Source organism: Bombina bombina, chromosome 2 (assembly GCF_027579735.1).
Source record: "Bombina bombina isolate aBomBom1 chromosome 2, aBomBom1.pri, whole genome shotgun sequence".
Classification (NCBI taxonomy): domain Eukaryota; kingdom Metazoa; phylum Chordata; class Amphibia; order Anura; family Bombinatoridae; genus Bombina; species Bombina bombina.
Window position 1 is genome coordinate 1,087,510,816 of NC_069500.1, and position 13,557 is coordinate 1,087,524,372.

Genomic DNA, 13,557 nt, shown 5'->3' on the forward strand with positions numbered 1-13,557 from the left:
CGGTCCAGATGGAATTGAGACAGAATTTTGGGAAATGATAAAAAATAAATCGGCAAATTACTTAGGACAAAACATAGTGATGTCCGGAGACTTTAATGCGATGATGCGCCCAGAGATTGATAGGCTACGAGCGGGAGCCTTGAGGAAACATAATAGAGAGGCAAAGATTCTACGAGAATTAGCAAAGACACTAAAACTAAGAGATATCTGGCGCTTGCAGCACCCAGATGAGCGCGCTTTCTCGTGTGAATCTAAATCATCTAATAATTTTTCATGCATAGATATGTTTTTGATAGATGAGCGGTTACTGACTCTGGGAATTGAGACACATATTGATGAGATAGTTATTTCGGACCACGCGATAATAAGCTTGAAGATTGAGGATACGGCAATTAAAGGTAGAAGTAGCAATACGTTTAGCTTCCCTAAATACATGTTTTTAAATGAAAAATTCCCAAAAAAATTTATTGGAAAGATGTAAGGTGTACTTTAGCCAAAATAGTCAGAATGTGAGTAGCCCAGAAGTACTCTGGGAAGCAGGAAAAGCAGTGATGCGAGGTGAGGTTAAAAACTATATGGTTAAAAGAAAGCGGAAGTTAACAGAGAGGGAGGTTCATCTAGGGAACCAACTTAAAAATACATACAGGAGATATGTGTCCACTCCAAATAGAGTTTCCTGGAATAGCTATAAAGTAGCTAAATTAGAGCGCAAGACATTTTTTAGAGAAAAATGGGCAAAGGAGGACATCCGAACAAGGGCATTCTGTCAAGGATATCAGGGGATTGCCACCAAGCATCTGGCAAAGTTAATAAATTTCAAAAGAATAACCAAATACCACTTATCAAAGAGGGGCACAAAGCGCTCACCAAACCGACAGAGATCAGAGAGGCCTTCTATAGATACTATCAGGAATTGTATTCGAGTAAGGATAGCGATAAGACAAGAATGTCTGATTTTTGGAAAAAGATTCGGGTGCCAATAATAGATAAAAAAGAATTAGAGCAGATGATCTCCCCGATAACAGAGGAGGAAGTAAAAAACATGATAGACAGAATTAAAACTAATAAAGCTGCGGGGTCTGATGGACTCCCGCAGAATTCTATAAAATTATCAAGAATGATATCTCGGGAAAATTAGTAGAACTTTATAACAGCTATTTTGTACAGGGGAACCTTAAATGACCGTACTTTACAGACTCAACAGTGACTTTAATTCACAAGAAAGGGAAAGCAACAGACGAATTGGGGTCATACCGACCAATTTCACTCCTGAATCAAGACTATAAAATTTTAACGGCTATTATTGCAGATAGTGTAAAGAAAGGGGTCGGTAAATTGATTCACAATGATCAATCTGGATTTATTCCAGGGAGAAACCCCGTTCGGAATATGCGTAGGGTGCTAGTTATTTTAGACCATTATTTTAACACAGCACAGATGTCAAATAAAAAATCACAAATAGACCTGGCTATGCTTACGATCGACGCAGAAAAAGCGTTTGATTCCATAATCTGGGATCATCTATTTATGTCTCTTAAGAAATTTGGTTTTGAAGGAAACCTGATCCAGTTAATCAAAAGGATTTATTGTTGGTTAACGGTGAACTATCTCAGTTTATAACTTTGCAAAGAGGTACCAGACAGGGTTGCCCACTGTCACCCTTACTTTTTGATCTAGCATTAGAACCATTGGCGGTTCAACTCAGGCAAGAATTAAAGGGAATAGATTTTGGGGAACATAGTGTCGTAATCTCTTTATACGCTGACGACATTATGTTATTTTTACAGAATACCAAAGAAAGTATTCCTATATGTTTGGCCATTATTAATAATTTTACCTCTTTCTCTGGATATAAAATTAATAAGGAAAAGTCAGAGTTGCTTTGGATCAACCAAACAAGAGGGAGTTTGTCACAACACGGTTTCAAAGTAGTAAAATCGTTAAACTATTTAGGTATCAAAATAAGTAAAAACCCCAAAGAATGGTATAATCTTAATTACTCTGAGTTTTTTGATAGTCTAGAGGGAAGATTAGGAAAGTGGAACATACAATACTTATCGCTTTCTGCAAAAATAGTCTTGATTAAAACGATCGCTTTCCCCCGGTTATTGTTCCTAATGCAAAACCTACCATTATTGATCAATAAACGAGATGTTGCAAGGTACAATAGAGTGTGTGCGCAGTTTATATGGGGTAAGAAGAAAATTCATATAGCTACTGAGAAACTTGTTCAAAGCAAAAGATATGCAGGTCTGGCTTTGCCGGACATCGTAAGATATAATATAGTGGCCCTTATGAAATTTGGAGTAGACTGGTTAACGGAAGCTAATATTGTGACCTATTATGACATGGAATCTATGCTTTTGAAAACATTTGATCTCAAGGCAATCCTACACCATCCATTTAGGAGGCTGCCCAGTAATGTTAGCACGCTCTTAACTTTTGCCAATGTGGTTCGTGCATGGCAGAAATTCTGTGGATTAGTAGGTCAAGATTTTCACATATCTAAATACCTGCCATTTATTGGTACCCCGATTTTATATCCAGGATAAACAATAATCCGGCCTTTAAAATTTGGTCACAGAAAGGGTTAAGTTATTTTTCCCAGTTAGTTCAGGGTGAAGGGCAAGTGCTACAAACATTTGAAACATTGGCTGAACAATATCAGTTACCTACAAATACATTCTTTGCTTATTTACAAGCCCAAAGTTACCTCCTGAAATCTTTTCAAACACATAGAATTGTGTGGGACCCAGGAATTGATTCAGGAGTGAAATTATATGCGGTGGGGAAAAGATCTATATCATACTAGTATAAATTCTTATTAAATATATCAGGGAAAGAACATATTAACAAAAGGAAAATGTTTCTCACTAAATATATTAATTTAGTGCAAGTCGAAGATATTGAAAGGAGCATTAAACTAGCAGACGCTGCCACGAGAGTAGTAAGTTGGAAAGAATCGCAGGTTAAAGGGACAGTACACTGTAAAATTGTTTTTCCATTAATGTATTTGCAATGACTTGTTATACCAGCTGCAGAGTATAAAATATTTGAAAAATTGCATTTTCGGGTTCATTTGTGTATATGAAGTAGCTGGTTTTGTGCTGTGAAACCACAGCCTATTACAAGGGGTTGAACTTAAGGTAATATCAGATCTCATTATGTTATCACTTTTATGTACACAGACTGGCTTCCTTATCTTATAATTGTCTGGAACACCAAAGCTCAATACATAGAGAGAACAATGGGAAATTATCATTTTATTACTTAACTATCCTGTATCCCACAGAGTGTAACTTCTTCTGCTGGCTGTGTTTACTTAGGCTTGTCAATAGCCTATACTCCAGTATCAAAACTTTCAGTATAGGTTGGGAAACCACAAGCTAAATCAGCTATTTCAAATGCCAAAAGAGGGGTAAAGGAGCTACTTGCAACCAATTTAATACACTCTAGCAGGTAAAAAGGATCATTGGGAATAATTTAAAGGGGAGAAAGTTTTTGGGTGAACTGTCCCTTTAAGCTTCTAAATAATTTTTATCTAACTTCAATGAGGATGAGCAAATGGGAGCAGAATGGGAATAAGGGGAATTGCTTTAAATGCCAGAAAGAAGGAGCTGATCTGCAACATTGTATATGGGATTGCCCTAAAATCCGACAATTTTGGAGTAGAATACAATTTTGAGTGAACAGGTTTCTACGAGAGTAGTGTGCTCTCCAATTAGGACATATTTTTCTTTTAAAAGAATACGGGCAACTTAAAGGTGAGGGACAATTAATTAACATGGTTATTTTGGCAGACCGGCACATGATATTTTTCAAATGGGGAGCCCCTGAGGCCCCGACGATAAGTGAGTTCGCTAATATTATTAAGTTACAAATGATTATTGAAAAACAACACCTAACTTCTTTGATAAGTGGAAAAGGGTAATTTTATCTTGGCCCCAGCAGGCACAGATTCAATTTGTTTCTCCCCTGAAGAATAATATTAATTTCATGATGCTGGTCGCTGATGAGGCTCTCCCGGTATACTGGCTTTAAGGCGCTCTGTAAGGGTTGGTGATTGATTGATCATCTAGTCAGGTAGACTCATTTCGGTGTCTTTCTGGTGGTGGTTCTCCCTTTTTTATTTTTCTCCCCCCCTCCACCTATTGTATGCCGAGTTGGCAGCTATAATGGATGTATTTTGAATAAGAGTCGTAGTTGTTTCCTACAAGACTCGGCATATGTACAGGAAGCTGTGTCTTCCAAACTGTTTGGATTATATGATTTGTATTTTTAAAAAGGCTGATTTGGTTGTTGTGATGTGTGAAGTTCTCAATAAAAAACTTTAAAGCTAATTCACAAATCCATTTTATCTACAGTGGATTGGATAACATCCTGCAGATCTCTTTATTTTCAAGCCATTGTACAAATAATGGTGGTCACATGAGGTGAGGAGATGTTATGGTGCTTATATGCCCATTACTTAAAAATAGTGATCCTCCTGCAAGCACTACTGAATAAAATGCTACCTGAAAGCTTTTTCAGACATTGGGGGTAGAAGAGAAGCTGAGAAGGTCTTGACTGATCACAAAAAATCTGCCAACCTAGACTTACTTAGCGATCTAAAGAAAAAATGGAAACCCAAGGGGGTATGCTATGGGGGCGCACCAAAAAGGCTTTAAACTAAATTTGAACACCAAAGAAAAACACTGAGTAATTTTCAAATGAAAACAGAACACCAAAGAAAAATACTAGCAAGTGTTTAGTGGTGACGCAACATAATGCAATAAAGTACAATACAAAAGATGGTTGCACAAAATGTTCAAATATTAAAATCGTAATGAAACCTTGTATGCCAATAGCGGTGTTGAATCCAATTTGTAGTAGTCGGCAAAGGACGTGGTGGTCTGTATTATTCTAAATGACAGGTGAAATAAAACGAGGCTGCTCTGCTTAAAACCCGGTGTGTCTGGCAATCTTTAAAGTTGAAGAAAAAAGAAGAGGGCACCTCATAGTGTGTTTCGTACAAAGGAATATATAAGCGTATAGATGATTTTAGGCTCACCAGATAGTGTTGCACCATACTATGACCGGTGCTTGCGAGCGAGCTAGCACTTTCAGCGGCTAGTACACTGGTTGTGGATCCCAAGACTGCAATCCAGTAGGGATTTCAGCAATCTTCTATTGTTCTACCAACATGGAAAGGATTGTTCGGCACAATTTTGTTAAAAAAAACAAAGCTGAACCAGGTCAGCATATGAAACAACTTCCCAAGGATAAAATATAAAAACAATGCTTAATTTTCTCTTGGATTGCGTTTCTCAACCATTAACAGGTCGTTTCATCAGGCAGTAAGAAAAAACAGATACAAAATAGCTTCATTAGCAACATTAAATACACTTGTTGTGATTAAAACAATAAGTTGTCATTTTAAAAAACGACAATTGGCATACAATATGTCAATCATGTGAGATTTGTTTACTTTGTGTAAAAAAAAATCTTTACATAATAGATAAAAGGTTTTATTCCCATATGTTTATATTAGTGGTTTATATTCTAAACACATCATTATGAATAACATGTACTTTGTATAGAACAATATTAACATACAGATTGGAAAGTGCATTCCTAAAAATATTTTTTTCGGTTCGGTATACAATATAAATCACTGGTTTGTTTTGTTTACTTGTGAGAAAAATATGTAGATAAGCACATTAAATGAATGTACCTAAAGGGGCATATGTATCAAGCTCCGTATGGAGCTTGATGCCCCGTGTTTCTGGCGAGTCATCAGACTCGCCAGAAACAGCATTTATGAAGCAGCGGTCACAAAGACCGCTGCTCCATAACCTGTCCGGCTGCTCTGAGCAGGCGGACAGACATCGCCGGAAATCAACCCGATCGAGTACGATCGGGTTGATTGACACCCCCCTGCTGGCGGCCTATTGGCCGCGAGTCTGCAGGGGGCGGCGTTGCACCAGCAGCTCTTGTGAGCTGCTGGTGCAATGATGAATACGGCGAGAGTATTGCTCGCCGTATTCAGCGAAGTCTGGCGGACCTGATCCGCACTGGCCGGATCAGGTCCGCCAGACTTTCATAACTAGAGCCCATAGTGTTTTAAGTCATATCAACAGTTTTTGTAAACTAGACAGAAGGTTGGTTCATATTTGCATCATGTTATCAGTTTTTGCATAAAGGCACTTCGTTCTTTATAATCTATATAATGTGTCAAAAATTGATAAAGTGTGATTCCCGGGCATGCATTTTTAAAATATCGCATTTTGCCGTTCTTTTGGTATTTGATATAGATAATTGATTCAGTTGAAGTATTTGTTCTAAAAGGAAAAAAACATATAAAATCTAATAAATGCAAGTTTGTCCGCTGAGACAATATCAGCATAGCGAATGGTCATGGTTTCTTGAGGATATGCATCTACATAAATTTAATAAAATTAATATAATATAAATGTGATTTTGACTGAAAGTGTGTTTATCTGTATCTGTTGTTGACCCTAATATAAGGCAAACTACAGCATTCTTTGGTCATGTGTGCATCTATGAATCTATCTTTGAACAAACCGATTTTTCCTTTTCCAACACAATATTTCGTATTTTGTTTGTTAACAATGTTTTGTATACAAGTGGTTTGCAGGATATCTCAATCAATAAGCAATCTGCATCATCTGCAAATGATTTGCTAATCTAAGTGAGATATATAGTAAACTATCGTTGTTGGATAATACTAATGATGAATATTTAAGGTTATTGTTGAATGATATTGCTGGTGTTGAGTAATGGTTTTGCTAATCTGGGTGAGATATATGATATACTACCGTTGTGAAATGGTGCTATGGTCAGTATTTTGTGTTGTTGTTGAATAATGATTTAAGGGGGAAGGGGGGAAGGGGAGTAGGGGAAAATGAGAGGAACATTTTCATATCTGCTATAAGAAAAAATGTGTCAATAAAAACTACTGTCTAGTTTAAAAAACTGTTGATATGAGTTAAAGCACTATAGGTACATTCATTTAATGTTCTTATTTACATTTTTTTTCTCACCAAGTTAACAAAACAAACCAGTGATTTACATTGTATACGAACCGAAAAATGAGTTTTTAGGAATGCAATTTCCAATCTGTATGTTAATATTGTTCTATACAAAGTACATGTTATTCATAATGATAGGTTTAGACTATAAACCGCTAATATGATGCGAATATGAACAAATGGGAACAAAACCTTTAATGCAAATATTTTTTTGACACAAAGTAAACAAATCACACATGATTGACATATTGTATGCCGATTGGTGTTTTTTAAAATGACAACTTCCTGTTTTAATCACAACAAGTGTTTTTAATGTTGCTAATGAAGCTATTTTTGTATCAGTTTTTTCTTACTGCCTGATAAAACATCCTGTTAATGGTTGAGAAACGCGTTGCAAGAGAAAATAAAGCATTGTTTTTTTATTTTATCCTTGGGAAGTTGTTTCATATGCTGACCTGGTTCAGCTTTGTTTTTTAACAAAATTGTGCCGAACAATCCTTTCCATGTTGGTAGAACAATAGGAGATTGCTGAACTCCCTACTGGATTGCAGTCTTGAGATTCACAACCAGTGTAATAGCCACTGAAAGTGCTAGCTCGCTCGCAAGCACCGGTAACAGTACGGTGCAACACTATCTGATGAGCCTAATATCATCTATACGCTTACATATTAATTTGTACGAAATACACTATGAGGCGCCCTCTTCTTTTTTCTTTCTCTTTTACTTAGCGATCGGTTTAGAGGGCTTGTACAGAAGATACCTCCAGCTCATGATTTTGCTGATACCGTCAATTGTATGGAGACACAATCCCTGTCCTATGGCGGTGACCTAACTGATTTGGACTCGCTTCAGATTGTAAAAGAAAATATTTACTTCAGCGTGCCATCTGACCTCAACAACAATCATATGCTTCATCTCAAAGCTGCTGATAACCTAGCCTCTCCATTAATGCCAACAGCAGAAGAGAAGACACTATCATTAAAATGGCTCCAACTGAAGAAGATACAACTGAAAATACACCTGAACAGTTCCAGAAGAGTCATGAAGTAAAACTTTCTACAGACTCAGGAATTGTTATCTCAATGGAACCACGGTTTAAAATATGGCATGTATGAACATCTTTTTTGTCAAATTACACTTGTTAGTATTAAAGTTAGTATAATAATGCTTTCTTTGCTGTCTAAGGGCTAGATACGAGCGGCACGCTAACTGTTTTGAGCAAGCGATATTGGGTTTATCGTGGCTGTTTTCTTGCGTTGGAAGTATTAGAAGTTGAAAGTAAATGCAAACGCATGAGAGCATTTTTTATTTAAGTGAAGGTAAACTTTGATGAATGAAAGCCCGTTTTTTAAAAATACTATTAAAAACAGGGGCACTTTCATTCTCAAATTTTACAAAGCAGGCGTTTTCATTAAAAACTTACCTCTCTTCTTTGTACAGCCAGAGCAGCTTCCCTCACCCGGACATCCTCTCTTCACACGTTATCAATGACTAATCCAGCTTCCTCCAATAACGGCTCCCCCCCCCCCAGGGTAGTCATTGCCTGAGGCCATGCCGTTATTGGAGGAAGCTGGATTAGTCATTGATGACGTGTGAAGAGAGGATCTCCGGGTGGGGGATGCTGCTCTGGCTGTGAAATAAACAAAGGTAAGTTTTTAATCAAAACGGTTGCCTTCTAAACTTTGATGAATGAAAGTGCCCCTGTTTCTAATGGTATTTTTAAAAAACGGGCTTTCATTCATCAAAGTTTACCTTCACTTTACGCTTGAATGATTACCCTGACTTCAGAGCTATGGTTAACTGTTACGCGAGTCAAAAAAGTGTCACAAAACACATCAAAAATACTTACACTCATAATAATACACTCATAATAACACTATGAGATAAAAAAATATTACTAAAAAAATGTGCACAAAAAAACTATAAGGGCTAAAAGATATGAGGTCTCAGGTGTTAAAAAAATACAGGCAAAGGGCTTTAACATATAGCAATGTAGAAAAGAAGCACTCGCTGAACTTTCTCCAACAGTGACAAAAATTTAATGGAATATAGTGACGTTTCGGGACAGCAACAGTCCCTTCCTCTGACTGTTGCTGTCCCGAAACGTCACTATATTCCATTAAATTTTTGTCACTGTTGGAGAAAGTTCAGCGAGTGCTTCTTTTCTACATTGCTACAAATTACTTTCATAGCACCCTGACAAGTTGCAAGTGTTGGTGAGAGTGCATTTACACCAATTTTCTGAAATATATATATATATATATATATATTGTCTAAATATGTATATGTTTGTACATATGCATTTACACATTTATATGTGTATGTATGTATTTATATACATATTTACACATATAAACACATAATTACATATGTACACACATATAGACATATATATAGAAGTGCATTGGAACCCTTTGCAGTGAATTAGATGAAAAAATGTTAAAACATATTTATGCAATATTCATTTTTATTAATAAGGTGTTATACTGTGTATTTACTGTAAATATTTTATTCCAATGTTCTGCATATTGCATAATATGTTCAATGTATTTTAAATAGATATTCCTATATATATATATATTTATATTTATATCTATACCAATATATATATATATATATATATATATATATATATATATATATATATATATATATATATATATTATAAAGAAAACAATGCGTCAGCTCACCTATATCATGTCTATCAGTGTATCCCTGGTACACTAAGTACTTGATACCAGGGGTGCCTGGGAACGTAGAATAAATCTATTGATACTAAAAGGAAAAAAAGAGTATGTTCTAGCCGGCACTTGCACATAAACTATCCTAGGATAGAAATTATTTAATACCCTGAGTAATCCGGATGAGGGGACCAACTCCCAGGTGACAAGCTCCCCTCCCCAAAAATGTCTCTATTAACCTAATTGAAGAAATACGTTTATTCAACTAATATAATGCAAGTTGAAAACCTCAACAAGGCTTACAAAATTCAATATATAATCAATTAGTACCCTGAAATGAAAAACAGATTCATTACTAAACTAAACATATAATAACATAACAACATCCACCAATGGCCATTGGGTATATTATGGGAACTTATGCATACCATAGATGTCCCACACTTGATATATAAATAGTCACTGATCCAGATTAAAGGTTAAAGTATTGTTCGAGCACAGTCACAATTAATTCATACAATTGCTGAGCAAGGCAAACAGATGGTTAATCCCCAGCAAATTAGTATAGTTGTCGCAGTCAGACAAGGTATGAAAGCGTCTTAGCAGATATTAGCAGCACAATAACACAGGATATAGTAAAGTGTCAGTAGCCCAATCAAGAGCGGTTAGCAAACATCCGGCTAGATTACGAGTTTTGCGGTAAGTTGAAAAAGCAGCGTTAACAGGTCCTACAGCTGCTTTTTCACTACCACTGCTTTTACGAGTCTTGCAGGTTTGGGGCACTGCACACTTTTTTGGCCTTACCGCAAAACGACACGTAAACTTTGTAAATCCTTTTTTCTATGGGACTTCCATAGCGCTGGTATTACGAGTCTGTCCTGGGAGGTAAAAAAGTGAGCGGTACCCCCTCTACCTCCAAGATTCCTAACGCATTCTAAAGTCAGTAGTTATGAGTTTTACACTACAACGCCGTAGCATTAAACTCATAACTAAAGTGCTAAAAAGTACACTAACACCCAACAACTACCTATTAACCCCTAAACCGAGGCCCTCCTGCATCGCAAACTCTAAAATAAAATTTTTAACCTCTAATATGCCGCTCCGGACATCGCCGCCACTATAATAAACATATTAACCCCAAAACCGCCGCACTCCCGCCTCGCAAACACTAGTTATATATTATTAACCCCTAACATTGCCGCCACCAACATCATACTTATTAACCCTTAATCTGCCGCCCCTAACATCGCCACAACCTACATTATATTTATTAACCCCTAATCTGATTCCCCCAACATCGCCAACACCTACCTACATTTATTAACCCCTAATCTGCCATCCCCAACATCACCGCCACTATATTAAATGTATTAACCCCTAAATCTAAGTCTAACCCTAACACCCCCTAAATTAAATATAATTTAAATAAATCTAAAAAATTACTATCATTAACTAAAGTATTCCTATTTAAATTTAAATACTTACCTATAAAATAAACCCTAAGCCAGCTATCTTAGGGTTTATTTTTATTTTACAGACAAGTTTGTATTTATTTTAACTAGGTATAATAGTTATTAAATAGTTATTAACTATTTAATAACTACCTAGCTAAAATAAATACAAATTTTCCTGTAAAATAAAACCTAACCTAAGTTACACTAACACCTAACACTACACTACAATTAAATAAATTAAATACAATTAAATAAATTAAATTAGCTCAATCACAAAAAACCCCACTAAATTAAAGAAAATAAAAAACAAATTACAGATCTTTAAACTAATTACACCTAATCTAATAGCCCTATCAAAATGAAAAAAAAGCCCACCCAAAATAAAAAAAAACCTAGCCTAAACTTAACTATCAATAGCCCTTAAAAGTGCCTTTTGTGGGGCATTGCCCCAAAGAAATTAGCTCTTTTACCTGTAAAAAAAATACAAACAACCACCCCAACAGTAAAACCCACCACCCACACAACCAACCCCCCCCAAATAAAAGCCTAACTAAAAAAACCTAAGCTCCCCATTGCCCTGAAAAGGGCATTTAGCTCTATTGCAGGCCCAAAGCCCTAACCTAAAAAATAAACCCACCCAATACACCCTTAAAAAAATCCTAACACTAACCCCCGAAGATTCACTTACCGGGAGAAGTCTTCATCCAAGCGGCAAGATGTCCTCAACGAAGCCGGCAGAATTGGTCCTCCAGACAGGCAGAAGTGGTCCTCCAGACAGGCAGAAGTCTTCATCCAGACGGCATCTTCTATCTTTATCCTTCCGACGCAAGCGGCTCCATATTCAAGACATCCGGCACGGAGCATCCTCTTCAAGCGACGTCTTTTTCTGAATGAATATCACTTTAAATGACGTCAGCCAAGATGGCGTCCCTTAGATTCCGATTGGCTGATAGAATTCTATCAGCCAATCGGAATTAAGGTAGAAAAAATCCTATTGGCTGATGCAATCAGTATAATGTAGGTGGCGGCGGTGTCCGGAGCGGCAGATTAGGGCTTAATAAGAATAATGTAAGTGTCGGCGATGTCGGGGGCGGAAGATTAGGGATTAATGAGTGTAAGATTAGGGGTGTTTAGACTTGGGGTTCATGTTAGGGTGTTAGGTGTAAACATAAAATGTGTTTCCCCATAGGAATCAATGGGACTGCGTTAATGAGTTTTACGCTGCTTTTTGGCAGGTGTTAGGCTTTTTCTCAGCCGGCTCTCCCCATTGATGTCTATGGGGAAATCATGCACGAGCACATACGACCAGCTCACCGCTGACTTAAACAGCGCTGGTATTGGAGTGCGGTAGGGAGCTCAATTTTACTCTACGCTCACTTCTTGCCTTTTAACGCTGGGTTTGTAAAAACCTGTAATACCAGTGCTGCAGGTAAGTGAGCGGTGAGAAAAAAATTGCTCGTTAGCACCGCATAGCTCCTAACACAAAACTCGTAATCTCGCCGATAGTTCGCAATCACATCCATGCATATCTACAGTCAGAACTGTCATAATCCTTACCATCTTCAGCTCCTAGGGTGCTACCTTAGAGAGACGTTCCCTCATTCAAGGATCCCAGTCACAGGGCGTATGCTACAGTTCTTAAGACAAGACAATCCCTGCACCAGTTTGTTTCAATTGCAAATTCCACTTACTTTAAACTTCCTGTTGGCGTGCTGCCGTGAACGTATATATTGCTCCTTATCATGATCAGATATTTCCCCAAGAAACTGCTAGCGGTGGGTAGAGACAGCACGGTCGGCCAAACCGAAGCTGTGTACACAAACAATGTGGATAGTGGAGTGCACCTAGCACCTACTAAATAAGACCTCTGGCTTTGATAATTTGACACCTTGTTGTCAAAATGGAAAGATGAAACTAATAAGGTATACCAAAGCGCCAACTATACGAAGGCTGGGTCTGGACCAAATGCAATATTATCAAACGATTACAATAAACAATTTATTGAGTACACAAATGGCAAATATTTTGCCATAATCCCTGGATGATCCTTCTGTAAAAGAAAGATATGATGGTGTAGATTGTTTTTAGATCAATAGAAAATGAAATTGTGCTTACCAGTCGACACGTTTCGGTCACAAAGAGACCGATTCTTGATAAAGGTCTCTTTGTGACCGAAACGTGTCGACTGGTAACCACAATTTCATTTTCTATTGATCTAAAAACAATCTACACCATCATATCTTTCTTTTACAAAAGGATCATCCAGGGATTATGGCAAAATATTTGCCAAGAAGATAGAATTTTGGGTTGGAAAACGGCTTACTTACTAAAAATAAAAATAACTAAAATACAAAAAACACTAAATTGCAAAAAATAAGAAACAAATTATCA